General features: G+C 35.1%; 1 protein-coding gene and 1 non-coding gene across 4 annotated transcripts in view; both read right to left on the bottom strand.

Annotated features, from left to right (window-relative positions):
• COP1 (COP1 E3 ubiquitin ligase) overlaps positions 1 to 19,623 on the bottom strand; it is a 238,708-nt gene that overhangs the window by 20,903 nt on the left and 198,182 nt on the right. The window lies entirely within an intron of this gene.
• On the bottom strand, positions 6,295 to 6,435 carry LOC124251644 (small Cajal body-specific RNA 3). The gene has a single exon (XR_006891835.1). It is a non-coding gene; the product is annotated as a small Cajal body-specific RNA 3 (non-coding RNA).

A 19,623-nucleotide genomic window follows, 5' to 3' on the forward strand; every position in this document is an offset into this window, starting at 1 on the left:
CATTCCCCAAGAGATTTCTACCCCACCTTCTTAGACTATTCTCTTAGAAGTTTCCTAAACATCTATTGCCGTTTCCCTCACCTACACCTTTGTTCATACTATTCTCTAGCCTGAAGGCAGTGTAGCCAAGGATGTGGGTTTTAGAGCCATTTAGACCTAGATTCAAATTCCATCTCTACTACTCCTTATTTACTTGTGCTATCTTGGGTAAATCAGTTAACCTCTCTGAGCCTCAATTTCACCCGTAAACAGAGGTCAAGAGTACCTATCTTAAAAGATTTATGGTGATGATTTTGAATTAAGATAGTACTTAGTATATAATGCCTGGTTGGACCTAAACAGAAGCTGGTTTATGGTCTTCTGTCCAGACATGTCCTCTCCCTCTGTCTTAAGCCTTCTGAAACTCTTTATGTCTTTATGAAACTCAGCACAAAAGCCGATATTTTCATAAAGCCTTCCATAATTTTCTCAATTAGAAGTAATCTCTGATCTCTAGGGTCAATACTTTCAGGGGTAATTCTCTTATAAGGATTTCTTTCATTCAGGGTTATACCATAGTTATTTGCTTATAAATGTTTATGTTTACTAGGTTGTAAATCACCTAAATGCAGAGAATATATTTTGCATATTGCAAAATTAATATCTGACAAATTAAAAACAAGTCCAATTGTCCAGCTACGTGGATTTGTGTATAAAATGTAGAAGATGATGACAGCAACATTTATTATTTATTGATTGATCATTTACCTTGAGTTTCCCACCTATCTCAATACTTTCCATATATTTTCTAATTTTATTCCACAATATTATGCAGAACATACTAGTATTCTGAATTCATAGAAGAAACTGAGGCACAGAAAAGTTGGTAACTTGCCCAAAGCGTCAGAGCTAATATTCAGTGGCAACAGGAAGCAAACCTGGCAACCTGACTCCAGTACTCTTAATCAGAACACTACTCAAGACAGAAGCTATGAACGACATCCCTCCCCCGCCCCCCATCTAAACTTAGATGTTTAAAAGCAGAACCTTGCCAAAGAAGGATCTCAGAAAATTCAGAAACATTTCCTCTCCCAAAACAAACTTATGGCCTGTGTTGTAGAACTAAGGAAGGAATTAAGTGCCTTGAAAATTTTATTGTGGGGATGGGAGGTGGAGTGAGCCTACACATATGATCTTGAAGATCAAATCGCCCCTTCAAGTGGTAGAACACTCTATTAGTAACATGGCAAATGTAAAGTACACTGAAATACTATTCACATTTGTCCTCTAAAAGCAAGAGCTACAGTTGAGATAGCTGGTAAAAAAGTGCTCTGTCTTCAACAGTTTGTGCTATAAGCACTTACTTTTCTTCTTAAAGTGTCTGCCAAGTTAAAACTGTATATACACTTAACTCTTTAGACAAGGACTTGGGACAACGAAAATGGTAAATCACTAAGTACAACATATAGTATTTGTAAATACAACTCCCCCAGAGGACACAGAACAGTGAGGAAGATGGCTGAATTTAATATTCTTCCTCAAATAAATATAAAGGAAGAAGTATATAAAAATTTGAGGTAACCAGGCTTCAAACAAGAACAACTCACGATCTACATTATATCTGTTAATTCCTTAACATGCTCTCCATAAAGCCTCTTGTCTTATTTGGTTATTCTCTTTTTTATGAACACTTATCTTGCTTTCTCATTGCCAGAAGAGAGTGCTAATTTGGAGTGATGACTGGAGTGTCACTGCAAATAAAAGACCACAAATACTTTAGGCTCTTTTCATATCAAGATTACAGACCTAGAAGTAGGGCTTTTGCCTCGTGTTTTCTCTCTTTGGGGTGAGGTGGAAGGGTGGTAATACTTGTATTCAAAATGCAACACAACGACTGAAAATCACAATGGCTTTTTTCCTTATGTGGGAGTTCACAGACTCTGTGTACAGTCAAATCTGATTTTCACTCAGGATCCTGCAGCCTCAGAACACTTTCAAATGAATTTGCCCTTTCAGCTTTTCTGTTTATGCATGATATATATACAGTTGCCTTATGAACATCCTCTTCCTCTCCCTTGAGATGAGATGCAAATATAATATGCAGAGATTCTTAACAGTTTTTCTTCCATCAATGCTCTGTTAAGCGATACTATTCAACTGTCCAATTTCTCCACTCCTTCTTACTTCCTTCAAACCATCCCAAAGTCTTCATATACTTCCCCACAGTACCCTCTGATTTAAATACAAAAGAGAGAAAATAATTGAAGTGCTGGCATTTTTGTCGTTTAACTTATTGAGCCATAGTGGCTTTCTTGATATGCATAATCATTCTTCTATTAAAACCACTTTATAATAGATTTTCTTCTTTGATCAAGCTTCTATTCTTTCTGGATCTCGGAGTTACAAGCATTTCATTTTTGTCTGGATTTGATTCATCAGGAGAGTCCCCCAATTTGACCAGAGTGTTCATTTACCTTAATATAGACACAAATCTACGCTGATGTGGGTAATATGTGAGAGCCCACACAAAGCTATTCAAACACAGGTTCCAAGATGATCTTTTTTTTTTTTAAGATTGACAGTTGAGCTAACATCTGTTGCCAATGTTCTTTTTTTTTCTTCTTCTTCTTCTTCTTCTCCTCAAAGCCCCCCAGTACATAGCCGTATATTCTAATTGTAAATGCCTCTGGTTGTGCTATGTGGGATACTGCCTCAGCATGGCTTCAGCATGGCCTGATAAGCGGTGCCAGGATCCAAACCAGAGAAACTCTGGGCCGCCAAAGTGGAGTGCATGAACTTAACCACTCGGCCACGGGGTCAGCCCCCAAGATGATCTTTAAAGGTTTTAAATAAATGCCATTTGTAAACCCAACAGTTTTTGTCCTTGACCTTTCTTTCAGCATGTGGTTTTTCAGAACTGACTTGGTAAAAATATAGGTAAATATGTCTAAGAAAGAATGAATACAAAATCACAACCTATCAATAAGAGGTCTTACTCTTTAAACTAAAATGCTACAATTAGCACTCCCTGCATTCTACAAAGGATCTAAGCTTGAGTGAATTAGTTGTTTGAATTGTACTTGCAAGACAGATAATAAACAACTTTGTGACCTAATATTCTCATTTTACCATTGTCTCATTTTACTATCTTACAGAGATAGTAAAAAAAAAAAAAACCAAACTTCTATCATCATCACATAACCATTTGTTGAGCACTATGGCTAGTTACTGTGCTAAGGACTTTATACAAATTATTTCACTAAATCCACACAGTAACCTATTGAGGAAAATACTATTTTTATCCTCAATTTACAAAGAGAAAACATGGTCTTAGAGAGACTTAATTTGTTCAAAGCCACACCTATGGAACAGCAAAGCTACAAATCCACTTGTGAAGACTGATGCAATACACCAGTCGTTGATGTGCAGCATATTGATTCAGTAAGCTTGTCACATGCCTTGTGCCGACATGAATATTCAAAATCAGAACAGAAGGAGGAAGGGGTCTTAGGTGAGCATTTGATATGGACAGGGGAGTCTTGGCTCTCATACATTATATATAGATATTACATTTCAAATCTTACATACCTAGATTCTTAAAAGCCTTCTTGCATGCAGAATTTTGTCTATTATATTTCCCTTTAAGTATGATTTCAAGGGATGTCATTAGAGGAAAGGGCTGGGCCACAGAACCAAGGAGAGAGAGAACGTTCTACAGTCAGTATATAAGGCTTGCCAGGCCACTACCTTCCCCCAAAATCCCAATCTAAGATCTGGGAGATAGGAGTTTCTTTATCACAAGGGAACAGTTTCAAGATCATCCAGTTAAACCCAAATCTTCTCTTTCCTCCCCACTGGTATCCTTGCTTAGGAATGCCAAATCCCTTTCTAATCCTAAACTATAAAGATCAATATCAATAGAATGATATAGTCACAATCTATGATTAATAGAATAATGGGTCATTATTTCAATAAAATATCATATTATCTTCATATACTTCAATTTTTTTGATTCATTCAAACAAATACCAGCTCTTAACTAACTTACCTAATAGAAGGAAATGAACTATACTGCTAATCAAAAGGACTTCTAGGTTTGGTAGCTTGACATATTTTCAATTCCAAAATTCTTAAGCTTTATAAATAGATTTTTCTGAATAAATAATGGAAACATTCCATACTGAAGATTTTTTATAATCATTCTAAGACAAGGTGGACCAGATTTTTTTATGGCAAACTCATGGTGCTCTAAGTGTTGGACACTTCCTATACCTTATGACGAGATTTTAAAAGGGGTAGTATAAACTGAACAGAAGACACGAGTACATATAAAATTCAAATGTTATCTAAAAAAAGAGCTTAATATCATCATGAATATAAACAAAATATATCAGCCCAATAATTTTACCATTGGAATCTGTCTCTACCAAATAAATATGAACATTAGCATTCGTTAAAAATATTTTGGTATAAACTGCTTCTCTCTCTGGCAAAATAGCCATGTACACATATAGATTGGTCTAGCAAGTACAATTTTCTTTGTAGAGCTTCTTCTAAGAAGTTTTACCATTTCTAAAGGCTAACTTAATACGTCAACAACTCAGACTTCAAAGTAGTCAGAAATCATGTCTAAGTATCAGTTTAGAATGATACATGTGTGTAGACCAACACACACACACACACACACACACACACACACACACAGAGGAAGGAAAAGGAAGAAGATTCACCTCCACCAGAATCACCAGAACCTCACGTTTTCTCCCTGCCCCAAACTTTTTTTTCTGTTAAGAATTAATCTTTTTTGGGGGCTGGCCCTGTGGCCGAGTGGTTAAGTTCTTGCCCTCTGCTTTGGCGGCCCAGGGTTTTGCTGGTTCGGATCCTGGGTGCGGACATGCCACCACTCATCAAGCCATGCTGAGGTGGCGTCCCACATGCCACAGCTAGAAGGACCCACAACTAAAGATATACAACTGTGTACCAAGGAGCTTTGGGGAGAAAAGGGAAAAATAAAATCTTAAAAAAAAAAAAAAAGAATTAATCTTTTGATTTGGTATCCAAAGGAACTTGTGTTCACAATTAGCGCACACACAATACCAGCTGTTCTCAGGGGTGGATATTAAAAATATTTAACAACAGGCACAGGCATCAACCTATCATAAAAAACTAGTACAACTCTACCATTACATACCTTATTGTCCCTGATTTTAGCATATCCTTGGCCATAAAAATATAGTTCCACCCAATTTTTAAGTATAATAATATAGGTAGACATAGTAAATATCCATCTTATATTATAATGGGATTTAAAATTTATATTGTGAGGATCAAAGTCTGACCTTCCAGAAAAGCTCAAACAGCCAAAGAAGGATGTGCAACTAACGGTATTGGTGCAGTGTACAAAATAACTCATATTCAAATTTACATTCAGATTTAAGTTCAGCTTTAGTTAACATAATCAGCTTTGATTTCTTATGTACGAGGATCACTGGATTCCTATAGTCACACATCTGATCTGAGTAGAAGCCAGCCATCATCTGCTACATTGACTAGAGTTTGTGGAGAACATAGTTTTAAGGGGCACATACGATATGGCAGCAAAGGGTGAGGACACACGTGCAGTTACACGGAAGAAGAAACAGAAGAACATGGCAGCCAATAGACTCAAAAAGATGGGCGCACTATAAAGGATTTAAAAACACAAGGAAAATACTACATTTCTTGGCACTCTGGTGCTGTTACCACACCTCAGTGCATTAGAAATGCCACTGCAGCTCCCCCCCCGCTCCGTGCCACTCCCTCAACTTACAGCAGAACATACACCATGAAAAACTAAGATTTCAAATTTAGTACCAAGAAGTTAATAGTTAGTAGCCAGCTCTTCCCTGGAAATGATCATTTCTGAAATTTGGTTACAGACTTATAAGATTACATAAACTGTATTTTGGAAAAGTCACTTTCTTAATGACAAATCAATTCTTAATGAGAAAAATTTCATGGGAGGTACCTCTGATTAGCTTCTTTATAACTAAAATATTGATTAACCTTTCTCATAACCCTGGATTAATTAAGCTAATGTAGCCCCTCAGAAAAATAATATTTCTGTATTCATTTCACTTCCTGGCTGTGGGTCCTTTAATCAAACAAACAAACAATAACCTATTTTCAAAAACCGTAAGAAACCTCAAAAACCAGTTAAGATGGATGTAGAAGTAACCTCACTTGTTTGTCTATTAATAAATCCAGTACACTTAATCAGCAGAGATATTAAACAAGATGGCAAGGAGAGCGGGACTTTGAGTGTTGGTTTTAAAGGTTGTATGGAGGGGAACGATCAGACTTAGCCATCTGTCCTAAGCCAGACAGAGACCTCCATGTTTATGTAGGATCACTGCAATTTGTAGACAAAAGACATTTTTTCATTTGTCTACATGGTTAGTTCCTGCAGGTTCCATTTTTGTTGTGCTTCATTATTAAGAAGACTTTTGTTATCCAGTCTTTTCTATACCAACTTCCTGACTGCATCAAATTCTCATTTAAATACACTTTAATGCATTCAAATAAACTATTAAAAAAAAAAAACCCAGGATCCAGATAACAGAAAAAGAACCATTAAAAAGGCACATTTAGAATACAAGGTCAAAGTGATCTTTTCAGGGAGAAAAGGTTGTAATGAACATGTACAAGGGAAGGATTGAGATACTCAAAAATATCACATACATTCACCACCTTTCCTTCATTCTCAATGCCTTCCAAAGTCTCCTCTCTTCTTACCAAGCAGCCCTAGTCAACGTGATTTTCCTTGCCACACAGCACTCAAATATTACCTCCAGACACCTACAACTTCCCTCCCATGTCAATACCTCTAAGACCTTGGACGCTTGCAATGGCATCTCTGACAGGGAAAAATGACTGTACTGCTGATTAATATTGAGGTGGACCTCTGAGCATGACACTGTGTATTTCCAAAGGCACCATTTGCAAGATTCCTCCAGAATATTCTGGCAAAGCTGTTTCAGGAGGTCTGCACTATTTTAGGGATAGCATGTAACAAGGTACAAACAACAATGAATTTACAACATGAAGCCCTGCAATTTTGGTTCTGCCATAGTACTCTTTAACCCTCTCAGACACTCAATTTCTTCAACTATAAAACAGATAATCTTAGGTACTTCATAGAATTTTTATGAAGACTCAAGGAAAACACAGTAAAGTATCTAACCAAAAAGGAACTGGCATATTACAGGCAGCAAACAAATAAGTGGCAGTTATTCTTATTAAAATACTATAACCTAAATTTCTTTAAAATTAAAGGGTTGTTGTCTCAAGTATGACTATACTATTCTATCATTCTAGTCACCAGAGTTATGATCTTACGAACTAGATTAAAAACATAAAGTAGGCTCTCCAAGTTAAGTGGACTTAAATTTTAACTTATCTCTAATTCTTTTCTAGAAAACTAAGTAGATCTTATTAAGGCAGCTGCTGTTGATATTTTCTACTCTCAAAGTATTGTAGAAGCAAGGAATACACCTGGGGCAACACTAAAGAAGTACAATTAGAGAAGAATATACTTTAATGGCAGCTGGTAGAGTACTTTCTACAGATGCATCAGTAGCCATGAGAAACCAGAAATCAAGGAGATAAAATGGTTAAGAGAGGAATAGAAAAGTAGGGATTGGGTTGAGAAAGGATGACAGATTCAGATAAGTAGGAGAGAAAGGACAAGATAGAAATATATGAGGAACAAACAGGAGCACAAGTTCAGAGTTAAGAATAGGAACAGTACAGAACAATTCAGAAACTTTCTTCATAGATGTTTTGTGTCAGAAAATAGGAAGAAGGTCGGACAAGGAGCATTATGCCAGATTCTTGAAAATCTAGAACACAGGTGATAGTTTAGATATGATGCCTAAGATCAAACACATGAGGAAAGAGGAATAATTAAAGGAGCAGAGAGAGGAGTGACCTTTAAAAATTACACTATGATTAATCTATATTTATTTTAAAGGCTGATTTCCTAATTAATTACTACAAAATTTGAAATCTGAGCTACTTTTGGATCATTTCTACTATTGTATTTTTTTCTACACTTGGAATTGGATTTTCTTAAGGATCATATTTAACAGTAAGAGTAAAATACAATTTTTAAATTAGATAACGGTATTTGAAGTGAAACAGATAAAATAATTGACAAGTTCAGTAATACATTTATCAAATTTTCCCCTGATTTTTAATGATGGTCAAATATACAAGTTGTAGTGACATATAAATACTGAGTTTGAAAGAAACTTTTCTGAATGACCTAGGGGTCAATTTAATAAGCAAGGTCTGACTCTATCTGAATTCTCTGTGTACTGATTAAGGACATGTGGTAGCAGTGTACAAAGGTAGACTGAAGGGGATATAAAGGTGTTTAACCTACGGCAGGGTGGGGTGGAGGAAGGAACAAGAATGAGGAGATGAAAAGTACAAATGAATGAAAAGAGACAAATATAGGAGATATTTCAAAGAAACTATTATTGTTGTTTGATGAATAATTACAGGGAAGATACAAAGAGATGCAACAATAATAATTTGGGAGTTTTAGGCTTAAATGACTTCGAAGAATGACAAAGCCAAAAGGAAACAAGGATGTTAATATGTCAAAGGTTGAAAGAAAAAAAATCAAAGGAATAGCATGTTATAATAAATTTCTTTTGGTTGTACACAATAAATTCCCAAAGAGCTCACTGTCTGATTTAAATTAACCTCACTTCTTTCTATGGTCATTTAGGGTCTTTGAAAATTTAGTTAGATAAAATTTATTTTGTTAATTCAACAAATCCTTAGAAAACAAATAGAAGAAGAAATTTCTAAAACTGGTATTTTATAGCACTTTATTACACAGGAATCCCATGGGCACGGTGTTAAAAATGGAGGTTCTGGAGCTTTCGGGTTGGTGAACACATTAAAGTGATGGGAAGGTGGCTTGCCCAGAGAGGGCATGGAAGCCCCACACCACCATCCCCACCAACACCTTTCCTTATGCATCTTTTCTATTTGCTTATTCCTGAGTTGTATCCTTTATAATAAATTGGTAAACATTTGGTCAAATTTGGCTGATGAAACATCAGGACGTACTGCCTTCTGGGAGACAGATCTTTGACTCCAGCTTTAAGATCCTGATGTACTACAAGCACTACAAGAATGTTCTAGCCTTTATTTTTGCTGTTGAGGAGATCAACAAGCTCCAGCCTATTATCCAATCTTTCCCTTGGAGTTGGTCTTTACATCTTCCAAAGTGACGAACTTCAAAAAAGATCTTGGAGAGCCTCCTTATGTGGCTCTTAGAAGGTCTTGAGACGGTACCTAATTAGTCCCATGAAAGGAAGAACAAGTCTGTAGCAGCTATTGTTGGAAACACTTTGGAAATACTTCTTTTTCGTCCCAGATGGAAACACTGTTGGAGCTCTACAAATTCTCACAGGTGGGATCAAGACAGGATGTATCAGGGATAGAATCTTTGCTTCTCCCATGTAATTATAGGCTATTTAGTAAAATGAAAAAAGAGAACTATGCATACCATAAAGAAAAAACAACAATAACAAAATGTTGGTTCCTGAGTCCCACCCTCAAAACTCTAACTTATTAAATCTGAGGTTTAGAAATTTGCATTTTTAATACATATCTCAGGGAATTAGTAATTTCAAAGTAGATGATCAGTAAACCATACTTTGAAAAAAACTAGTATAGATATTGGAACCTGTCTATAAATGTTGAACTCAGAGAAAGGAGAAATGTGTGTTTTTCTGCTATTGGTCATGGGGCTGGTGAGAGGGAGTGGAGAGGAAAGATTTACTTATTCATTTTTTAAAAAAAATTGTGTGCCAATTTACCAGATTTCATGCAAGGCAAAGTGAATACCAAGATAAATAAGAATTTTTAACCTAAGTAAGTTTTTGAGTTTAGTGAGAATAATTATACATGTAAAGCTTATTTGTAATGCTTTTACAAATCTATATAAATTTATTTGGTTAAAAAAGATATTAAATTTAATACTGGAACTTGAATTACACAAACGGTTCACAGAAATTTAGTATAAAAGTTAACTTCACAAATGGAAATCTATGAGAATTTAAAATGAAATAGAACGAGAAGCTGAGAACTGGGCTGTTACCGTACTAGTGTAGTTTACATATACTAGTAAATGTCCTATTCTTCTCTTTACTCTCATCCTCCCATTCTCATATTTTAAACTAGTCCATATACATGAAATCAGTACAACTTCACAAAATGCAGTTTTGAACTCTTCGCCTACATTTTCAAGTGACATTATACCCCCAAAGGATAAAAGTAAAACTGAGGTAAACAGTCAGTTAACACGATGAAAATTAATTCAGAAAATGATGACTTTTACTGTACGTGGAGTTCTTGAACATTACACATTTTTTTAACATTTACTGTTTATTAGGTGATGGGAAGAAGAGATAAAAGCTGTTTTTATGGGACAACTTTGTAAGATTTAGAGTTATAGAAAAATATAATGGGCTTCCTGGTGAAACAGGAGCTCCCTATCACCAGAAGTACTGAAAAAGTGTGAAGAATACCCCATCAGATACATAAATCACTTCTATGAAGGGCAAAAGGTAAGACTAGATCAATCTAACGGTAGTTATCTACCCAATGAACACTTTACTATTTTTGTGGCTACAAAACTCAGCACTGTACTTAAAGGGCTTCCAGTCTAATGGAATTACAATATGTAACAAAGAGAAGTGCAGGAAAGGATATCTGGGCACAGTGTGCAGCAAGGTCAAAGGTTAAACAACAACGACGAGAAACCAACATAGGGTGTTTGAGGATCTATCAGTAGTTCAATGTTGCTGGAGTGTAAAAAGGGCCTATGCAAGTGGGAGGTGATCATGCTGAAGAGGTAGGTGATGGCCTGATGAAGGGACAGGAGAGGGGGCATTAAATATCACATAAAGAAGCTTAGATTTTATTCTGTGACCATCAAGACACTACTGAAGGATTTTAACAGTGCAAGTGCAGATAAAAGAGCCTAGCACTATTAAGAAGTAATGGCAGGGAATGATGAAAGTCTAAACTTGTAGTAAGTGGCAGAGTAGCAGGGGTAGAAAAAAATGATGAATTCAAGACATATCAAAAAGAAAATCATCAGATTTATGCTTAGATACATACCAAAATTGATTTTACATTGATAAGATTCCAGTCTCTAATGGTGAAAACTTCGTACTTAAATAAATTTGATTTTAAATGTACAGAATGCTAAAGAATAGGGCTATGCTTAATAAAACTAAACTACCTCAAGATTTTACAAGTTATAATAAAACACAGCAATAGTCTATATTGTTTGAATTTCTATAGCAATCCTCTGGGTTCATAAGTAGAATGCCAAATTGGCATAAATATATCTTCATATCTGTCAGTTGCATATAAGAAGTCTGGCAAATTTTTATAGAAACATTCCTTATTTGAGACTAAAAAATTAAAAAGTTCTTAATGGTTAAGATCACATCATATCAAAACTTCTGGATAGCCTAAATATTTCCTCCATATTTTAAAAATTCGTGCCCTTGGCTAAATTTGTATGAAGGCTAGAAAACAAATTTCAAGTAGATGATTTCATTGCTACTGACAATTCAGAGACTTAATTATCTTTTGTAATTGAGATTACTTTTGTCACTATACTGAATGATATATGTTCAGTCTAGCGGCGGGGCTGGGAGGCGTTGGTCACAGATGGATACATATTATAAGCCATACTTCAAAAAAGGCTAATCATCCCAAAAATATTATAAGAAATGAAATATTATTTACTATTAACACAGTTCTGAAATAAGCTAACAACACACAAATTTAAACAGCAAAAAGTAAGTCTAAGATAATTAAAAGTGACTATTAAAAAACCCTTATATTTATATCTGTAGAAGTAATACAAATGTTAAAAAGTAGAGAACTGAACAAGCTGGAAAGAACAATGCTCCTAGGCTTACAATAAGACAAAAGCTGGAAAACTATAAATTAATGACATTTCTTGAACGTATTAAAGAACTGAATCACTGGTAAAACAACATAAAATCAGGAGAAACTGGTACCTGTAGGGAGAGACAATACCAGAGTATTTGCTTACCTGACACAGAAACAGCTGGATAAGCCAATAGAAAGATTAAGCTCAAGTTTAACAAAATGCTACAGGATGGCTAGCATGAGAGTGTGAGGCCCCTGCAGTCATAAAAATTGGGGGTAGGGAAGTAGCACCCTTTTGCAAACTGTTCCTCCATGAACCCCATCAAGAAAGACTGGAGAGAATCTTGAGAAAACTTCTCATGTGGTGTTAGCTGGAGGAAGGAAACAGCAACTGTTCCCTAAACATCACCCAGAGCCACTCTACTATGTTCCCTACACAACAAAAGGATTAGTCTGTAGGAGAAAGGGAGGGGCAAAAAAATTATAGCCTGAGGGCACTGGTAGAAACCTACTGCAGCTGGGAGAGAGGAACAGGAAACAAAAAAGCTTTACTCTTGGTCAAGGAGCAGCACCATATGCCAGATCCAGCATTACAATTGGAAGAAGGGCAGAAATAATTGGGAAGTCCACACCCCCAAGAAATAGGTTCACAGTATCTGACTCAGACTGAGGATTAATCAGAACATCAGAGAACATCTCTCCTCCCACAACCACCCTCAACACCTAACAAGCACTGAGGAAAAAACCCAAAGGAATACAGGAAGGACTGCTGCAAGAGACAGATTCCTTCTGGGAAACAGTGAAGAGGGAGGACTGAAAACCCAACAGAAAGAACACAGCGAGAATATTCCTCTAACAAAGTAGTCCACATTCTAAACACAAAGTATTAATAGGAAAAATGGAAACTTGCAGTGTACTGAGGATAATCACAACAACAACAAACTTCAAAACAACAATCATGACTAAATTAACACAAACCCCACATTGAAAGTCTGCGGAATGAAAAGCATGTTTATCTCCAAGCATGAAAAATATTTACCTCAGTATCAAATGTCCCATACAATATGTCTGGTTTTCAACCAAAGATTACAAAGCATTCAGGGAAAAAAACAGTCTGAAAAGTCAAAGCAATCATCAAACCAGACTCAGGTATGACACAGATGATGGGACTATTTGAAATAAAATAATTATGATTAATGTGTTAAAGAGTCTAATGAAAAAGGTAGGAAAAAATATACTATCAGATAAGCAATTTCAGCAGAAAGATTTAAACTATGAGAAGGAATCAAATAGAAATGCTAACAATAAAAAACACAGTAACAGGGTGAACAATGCCTTTAATGATATGATCAGTACACTTGACAGAGCTGAGGAAAGAAGAAGTGAACCTGAAGATAGGGCAATAGAAATCACCCAAACTAAAACACAAAGGGAAATAAGAGTAAAAAAAAAAAAATAAAACAAAACAGAACAGAACAGATTAACCAAGAGCTGTGGGACAATATTAAGTAGGCTAACATACACATAATAATTGGAATTCTGGAAGTGAGAATGAAGCAGAAGAAATAATAACCAAGAATTTTCCAAAATTAATGACAGAGACAAAACCCATGTCCAAGTGGGACTTAGAACACCAAGCAGGACAAGCACCATTAAAACCCACACTTCAAGGGGCCGGTCCCGTGGCCGAGTAGTTAAGTTCGTGCGCTCTGCTTTGGCAGCCCAGGGTTTCACTGGTTTGGATCCTGGGCACAGATCTAGCACCACTCATCAAGCCATGCTGAGGTGGCGTCCCACATAGCAGAGCCAGAAGGACCTACAACTAGAATAAACAACTAGGTATTGGGGGGCTTTGGGGAGAAGAAGAAAAAGGAAAAAAAAGGAAGATTGACAACAGATGTTAGCTTAGCTGCCAATCTTTAAAAAAAAAAAACAGGGGCCGGCCCAGTGGCGCAGTGGTTAAGTGCACACGTTCTGCTTCAATGGCCCAGGGTTCACCAGTTTGGATCCTGGGTGCGGACATGGCACTGCGTGGCATGCCATGCTGTGGTAGGCATCCCACATATAAAGTGAATACGATGTGGGCCAGAAATCTGGATTTATACAAATAAATGATGAGCACTGGAAATAAAATTAAGGTAAAATAACATTTACTCTTTTATTTTTAATTGCACGAAATGATACTATAAAAAATAGTAACATGTAATCTGTTTACATGTGTAAAAGTAAAATACATGACAAGAACAGCACAAAGGATAACGTGAAGGAATTGGAAATACACTGTTATAAGGTCTTATACTACCTTTGAAGTAGTGTATAATATTATTTGAAGACAGACTCAGGTTGTTTTAAAATGTATACTGTAAACTTCAAGACATCACCAAAATAAATTTTAAAGAAAGGTATATTTAATAAGTTCCTAGAGTAATAAAAAGTTATCACAAACAATGTTCAATTACGTCCAGAGAAGGAAGAAAAAGTGGAAAAAAAAAACTAAATAAATGAAAAAAATAGGTAGGAGGCAGGAAAATGGTAGATTTTAATAAAAACATATCAATAATCATACACTAGTTAAAAGGCAAAAATCATCAATTGGGTAAAAGAGCAAGACCCAAACTATACCTATCTAGATGAAATCCACTTTACTTATTTTTTTTGAGGAAGCTTAGCCCTGAGCTAACATCTGCTGCCAATCCTCCTCTTTTTGCTGAGGAAGATTGGCCCTGAGCTAACGTCTGTGTCCATCTTGCACTACTTTATATGTGGGACACCTGCTACAGCATGGCTTGATAAGCAGTGTGTAGGTCCATGCTCCGGATCCGAATCGGTGAACCCTGGGCTATCGAAGCAGAACACATGAACCTAACCGCTGTGCCACTGGGCTGGCCCTAAGAAATCTGCTTTAAAGATAAATATGTAGATAAATTGAAAGTAAAAGGATGGAGAAAGTTGTATCATGCAAATACTAAACAAAAGAAAGCTGGTAGCTATAATAATTTCAGAGAAAGCAGAGTTAAGAACAGGAATATTTTCAGGGATAAAGAAGGACGTTACCTTATGATAAAGGGGTTATTTCCCCCAAGAAGGCATGGCAATCCTGAATGTACGCACCTAACAATAGTGCATTGAAATACTTTTGCAAAAACTGATAGATCTAAAAGGAGAAATAGAAAATTCACAATTACAGATGGAGACTTCAATATCCCTCTCAATAACTGATGCAGGAAGTTGGGAGAAAATTCTTGTAAGGGAATATGATAATTACAGCACAAAAGTGGCAGAAGGGAAGGTAGCTATATTGGATCAGAGTTTTATATTTTACGGGATTATATTAGCATTAATCTGAAGTAAAGTATGATAAGTTAAGATGCACACTGTAATTCCTAGAGCAACCATTACAAAAATAAATAGTAAAAAAAAAAAAACACAACACTGAAATAAGAAAGGCATATTGAAAAGTATACAACAAAGCACTCAAATATAAACAGAGAAACAAAAAGACAGGGCACATTTAGAAAAGAAAGACCAAAATGGCAAATGTAAATGAAATCAGATCAATATTTACATTAAAAGTGAATGGTCAAAACACGCCAATCGAAAGGCAAAGATTGTAAGACTCAATAAAAAAGAAACATTCAAGTATATGCCATCCATTAGAGATACACCTTACATTAAAAAATATTAAGAGGTTGAAATTGAAAGGCATAAAGACATTATACCATACAAACAGTAACCATAAGAAGGCTGGAATTGCCATATTAATGTCTGACAAAATAAACCTTGTGACCAAAAATGTTATAATAGACAAAAAGGAACATTTCACAATGACAAAAGAGTTAACACATATAAGGAAGCTATAACAATTATATATGCAACAGAGCACAAAAATACATAAAACAAAAACTGACAGGATTAAAAGGAGAAATAGAGAACTGAACAATTAATAGATGGAGATTTTAATATCCCTACTAAATAAGTGATAGAACGAGACAGAAAATTAGCAAGAACATAGAAAAATTGCAAAACACTATCAACTAAGTTGACCTAATTGACATGTACAAAATAGTCTACTGAATAAAAGCATAAGACAGATTCTTCTCAAGTGCACATGGAACACTGACCAAGACAGACCACACCTGGAACCATGAAACTAACTTTAAACTTAAAAGAATAGAAACCATATAATATATTTCTCAGACCACGACAAAATCAAACCAGAAATTAATAAAATGAAGATATCTGAAGAATTCCAAAATCTGGATATTAAACGACACACTTCCAAATAACCCAAAGGTCAAACAGAAAATGTCAAGGGAAATTTTAAAAATATTTTGAACTGAATGAAAGTTAAAAATTAGATGGTCAGTTTAAGTCTTATGTACATGTTCCTTTTAAACACACTTTTTTAGGAGTGGTGGCAATAGGCAGAGGAATGCATAAAAAATACAAAGTTTGTTAGATACTCTGAAATACTACGTATCACTTTAGGACGATATGAGGCAGAAAACACGAGATACTAAACGATGTTGTACCAGTTATTAACTCACAGTCTACACAGTAAACATGTCTTCCAAATTTAAAACAATTTAGGATGAAGATTTTTAAATTTTTATAGGTAGCTTTTACAATGAGGTAAAAATCATTAACAAACGGTGAAGTGAAACTGTGTCTTCCTACTTGTTTTGAGAGGGACAAAAACTGAATCTTATGCAGTAAAAACAGAAAAAAGAATCTTACTGAAAAATAAGGTGTACTGTATAACTGCTCATGCAAAATGTGTAATTACTGTATTTTCTTAACAACTCACCTATTAAGCTTCCCAAGTAAGGATCATCTGTTTTCAAGATTATTACATCAAAAACTCATGTGATAATGCAGACTAGTAAGACAATTATTTGTACAATAAACAATTTTTCACTTATAAAACTAGTAAATATAAAAAAATAAGAGTAACAAATATATAATAAACATCCTTTTTTGTCATTTTTTACCTATACAACATGAAAATTTTGTCACATTCTTTTTTACATTCCCTATAAATACTCTCAGAATCTACCATGAGGCATACTAATAATCAACAAACTGAAACAGTACACAATTATGGATGCACTCCTTTTATTTCAAATTTGGGATATTTTACGCTAAACAATTCTCCCTATAAAGTTCATGTTAAGATTTAGACATGTTTTATATTTATTCGAAGATATATTAATAACTCTTGGCATAATCCCAGAAAATATACCTTTAAATACAGCTATCTGAGATACACAAGCCCAGCCAAAACTTCTTTCCATAAACAGATTTCATATTCTTAGATGAGGAAAAAGATGTTATATAATCTTATTTACCTGTTCTTGCTTTTCATTTGTGAGATTATGTGCAAAATTATTAGCAATTTTTATGGAGTTATTTTTTCTTAACAATGTATTAACAAATTAATGTGAAATTCTGTTCTACATGTGACAGATGTATCCTGCCTTAACGTGATGTTATATGTGTTAAAACGTTTTGTTCACAGCCAAAAATCTCATTTGAGTTTTAAAACAACTTTGTGAGGCAGTAAATCTGATGTTACTTCCTTTTATAAAACATGAGGAAACAAACAGAGGCAAAGTGATTTGCTTAAGGTCACACACACACACACACACACACATACACACACACACACATACATTCTCTCTCTCTCTCATAGCATGATAGATACACAAATCTATTTTTAGACTACAAGAGGTAGAGCAAAAGAATGAAAGAATTAAAATAAAGAGCTTCTATACAATTATTCTGTGACTCCTTCTTTGTTTCATTTTAAGTCTGCCAAGCTATACAAAAATTAATGTAAATTTCAAAGCGAGGGTAGAAAACTAACAATTATAATTTTTAGTAATTGGTATTGCTAGTACAACTTAATTCACAGCTGTCAAGTCAACTTGCCAGATTACATTTTTTAGCACTGATTTTTAATTATCAATGTTTTGATCCCTTTTAAGAATCTAATAAAAGCAATAACCTGTCTTTCTAGAAAAATAATGATGTGGACATGACAAACTTTTTCATATGCTTTTAGTGGGTCTAAGAATGCCCTGGAGATCCTTGTGAGCTAAGTTCCATGAATTCTAAGTTAAGAATTTTGTACTAGAGGAACTGAAGAGCCCCAAAGGACCACAGAGTAATCAAACATGGTAACTGGTAACTGGTAATCTAACTAATATAGACATTTGATTTAATAAGGAGCTTTAAAAAAAAAAGGCTTAGTTCTAGAACACTAGTCAATCACATCAACTAACTCAGCACTAGTCTGAAGTGTTAGCATACCATCCATTCTATTCCTTTCACTATTTCAGTATTAACAGAGCAGTGAGAAGGGTGCTAACTCATGTGAATATTTAAAGACCAGTTACATAGTTAGAAAATGTGATTGCCTCTGTATCAATGCTTTCATTTTACACTAGGTTCAACTGTACAATCAAAACTTCAGAACAATGTTAGAAAGGAAAAGAGCGTCAGTCTATTGTTCTTTCATCTCATAATAATCTTTTAAAATATTAAGTGATTAGAACAGAAGCTCTTCATCAGAGGAACAGGACAGATGCAGGTGTTATTAAGATGCGATATAAACTCAAAGACAATAACTTTCTATTAACCTGTGGCAGTAAGAGTCTATCCAAAGACTTACCGACAATGTGAAGATGCCAAAGTTAAAGCAAAAAATAATGCAGTAATTACAGTAACAGAAACATTACATTAAAGGGGAATTAGTAAAGAACATGGGAACAAAGGAAGTTCACGACATTTTAGAGAGATTTTTAAAAACAAACTATTTTTCTTACCACTATTATTTGTAAAATATTCATATGTAGAGCAATAGTCCTTGGAAGGTGTTGCAATTTGCTCAATAAGGATTTCTAAAACTAGTCAAAGAAAATTCAATTTTTCTTAGAAAGCTGTCTTTAGGAAACTTTTTGCCCCATCTTCTCAACATCAAGAAAGTTTCTGTCCTGAGGTGGGTTATGTTCAAGTGGCAGAAGAGTTCTTTTCTTTGGTTAAGGGACATCCTAGAATTCGGAGCAGCTATTCCATTTTTAAGCGAGTTTTAGGAGCTCAATCAAGACAGAACTAAAGCAAACCGAAGAGTTTCTCAGACAGTCAATGTTTTGGTGAGTTTGCCATGCATGGGGTAAAACGAGGTTTGATTTGTTAGCTATCTACCTATAAACAATATGATCTTACTATAAGCATAGCTGGTCTTACAAATGGCCACTGGGCAACAGAAATCAAGTATACAACTCCTTCAAATTAAAGAGGGAAATGAAACTCAGACATGTTAAGTGACTGACCTAAAATGAAAAACGCTAACTAATTGCTATAAACCTAGAGTCATCATCCCTCTAAAGAAACAACGGATCCTGTCAATTTAACCTCAAACACATCTCCTAAATACTTGGGCCAAAGTAAAACCCCATCACCAGTGTCTTTCTGTTTTAGCCTACCATAGGCACTTCAGCTAGCACTATCTTTTTTTCTTTTTAAATTAAACTAAAACCATGAATCAAAACTTGAGGTAAATCACACTTCTTAAAGGCCTTTATTTATGCACAGATAAAGTTCAAGGTCCTTAAAACAGTCTAGAACGCTCCTTAAAAATCACTTTTCCTAATCTACCACTTCCCGCTT

The sequence above is a fragment of the Equus quagga genome, chromosome 13 (genome assembly GCF_021613505.1).
Source record: "Equus quagga isolate Etosha38 chromosome 13, UCLA_HA_Equagga_1.0, whole genome shotgun sequence".
Lineage (NCBI taxonomy): Eukaryota > Metazoa > Chordata > Mammalia > Perissodactyla > Equidae > Equus > Equus quagga.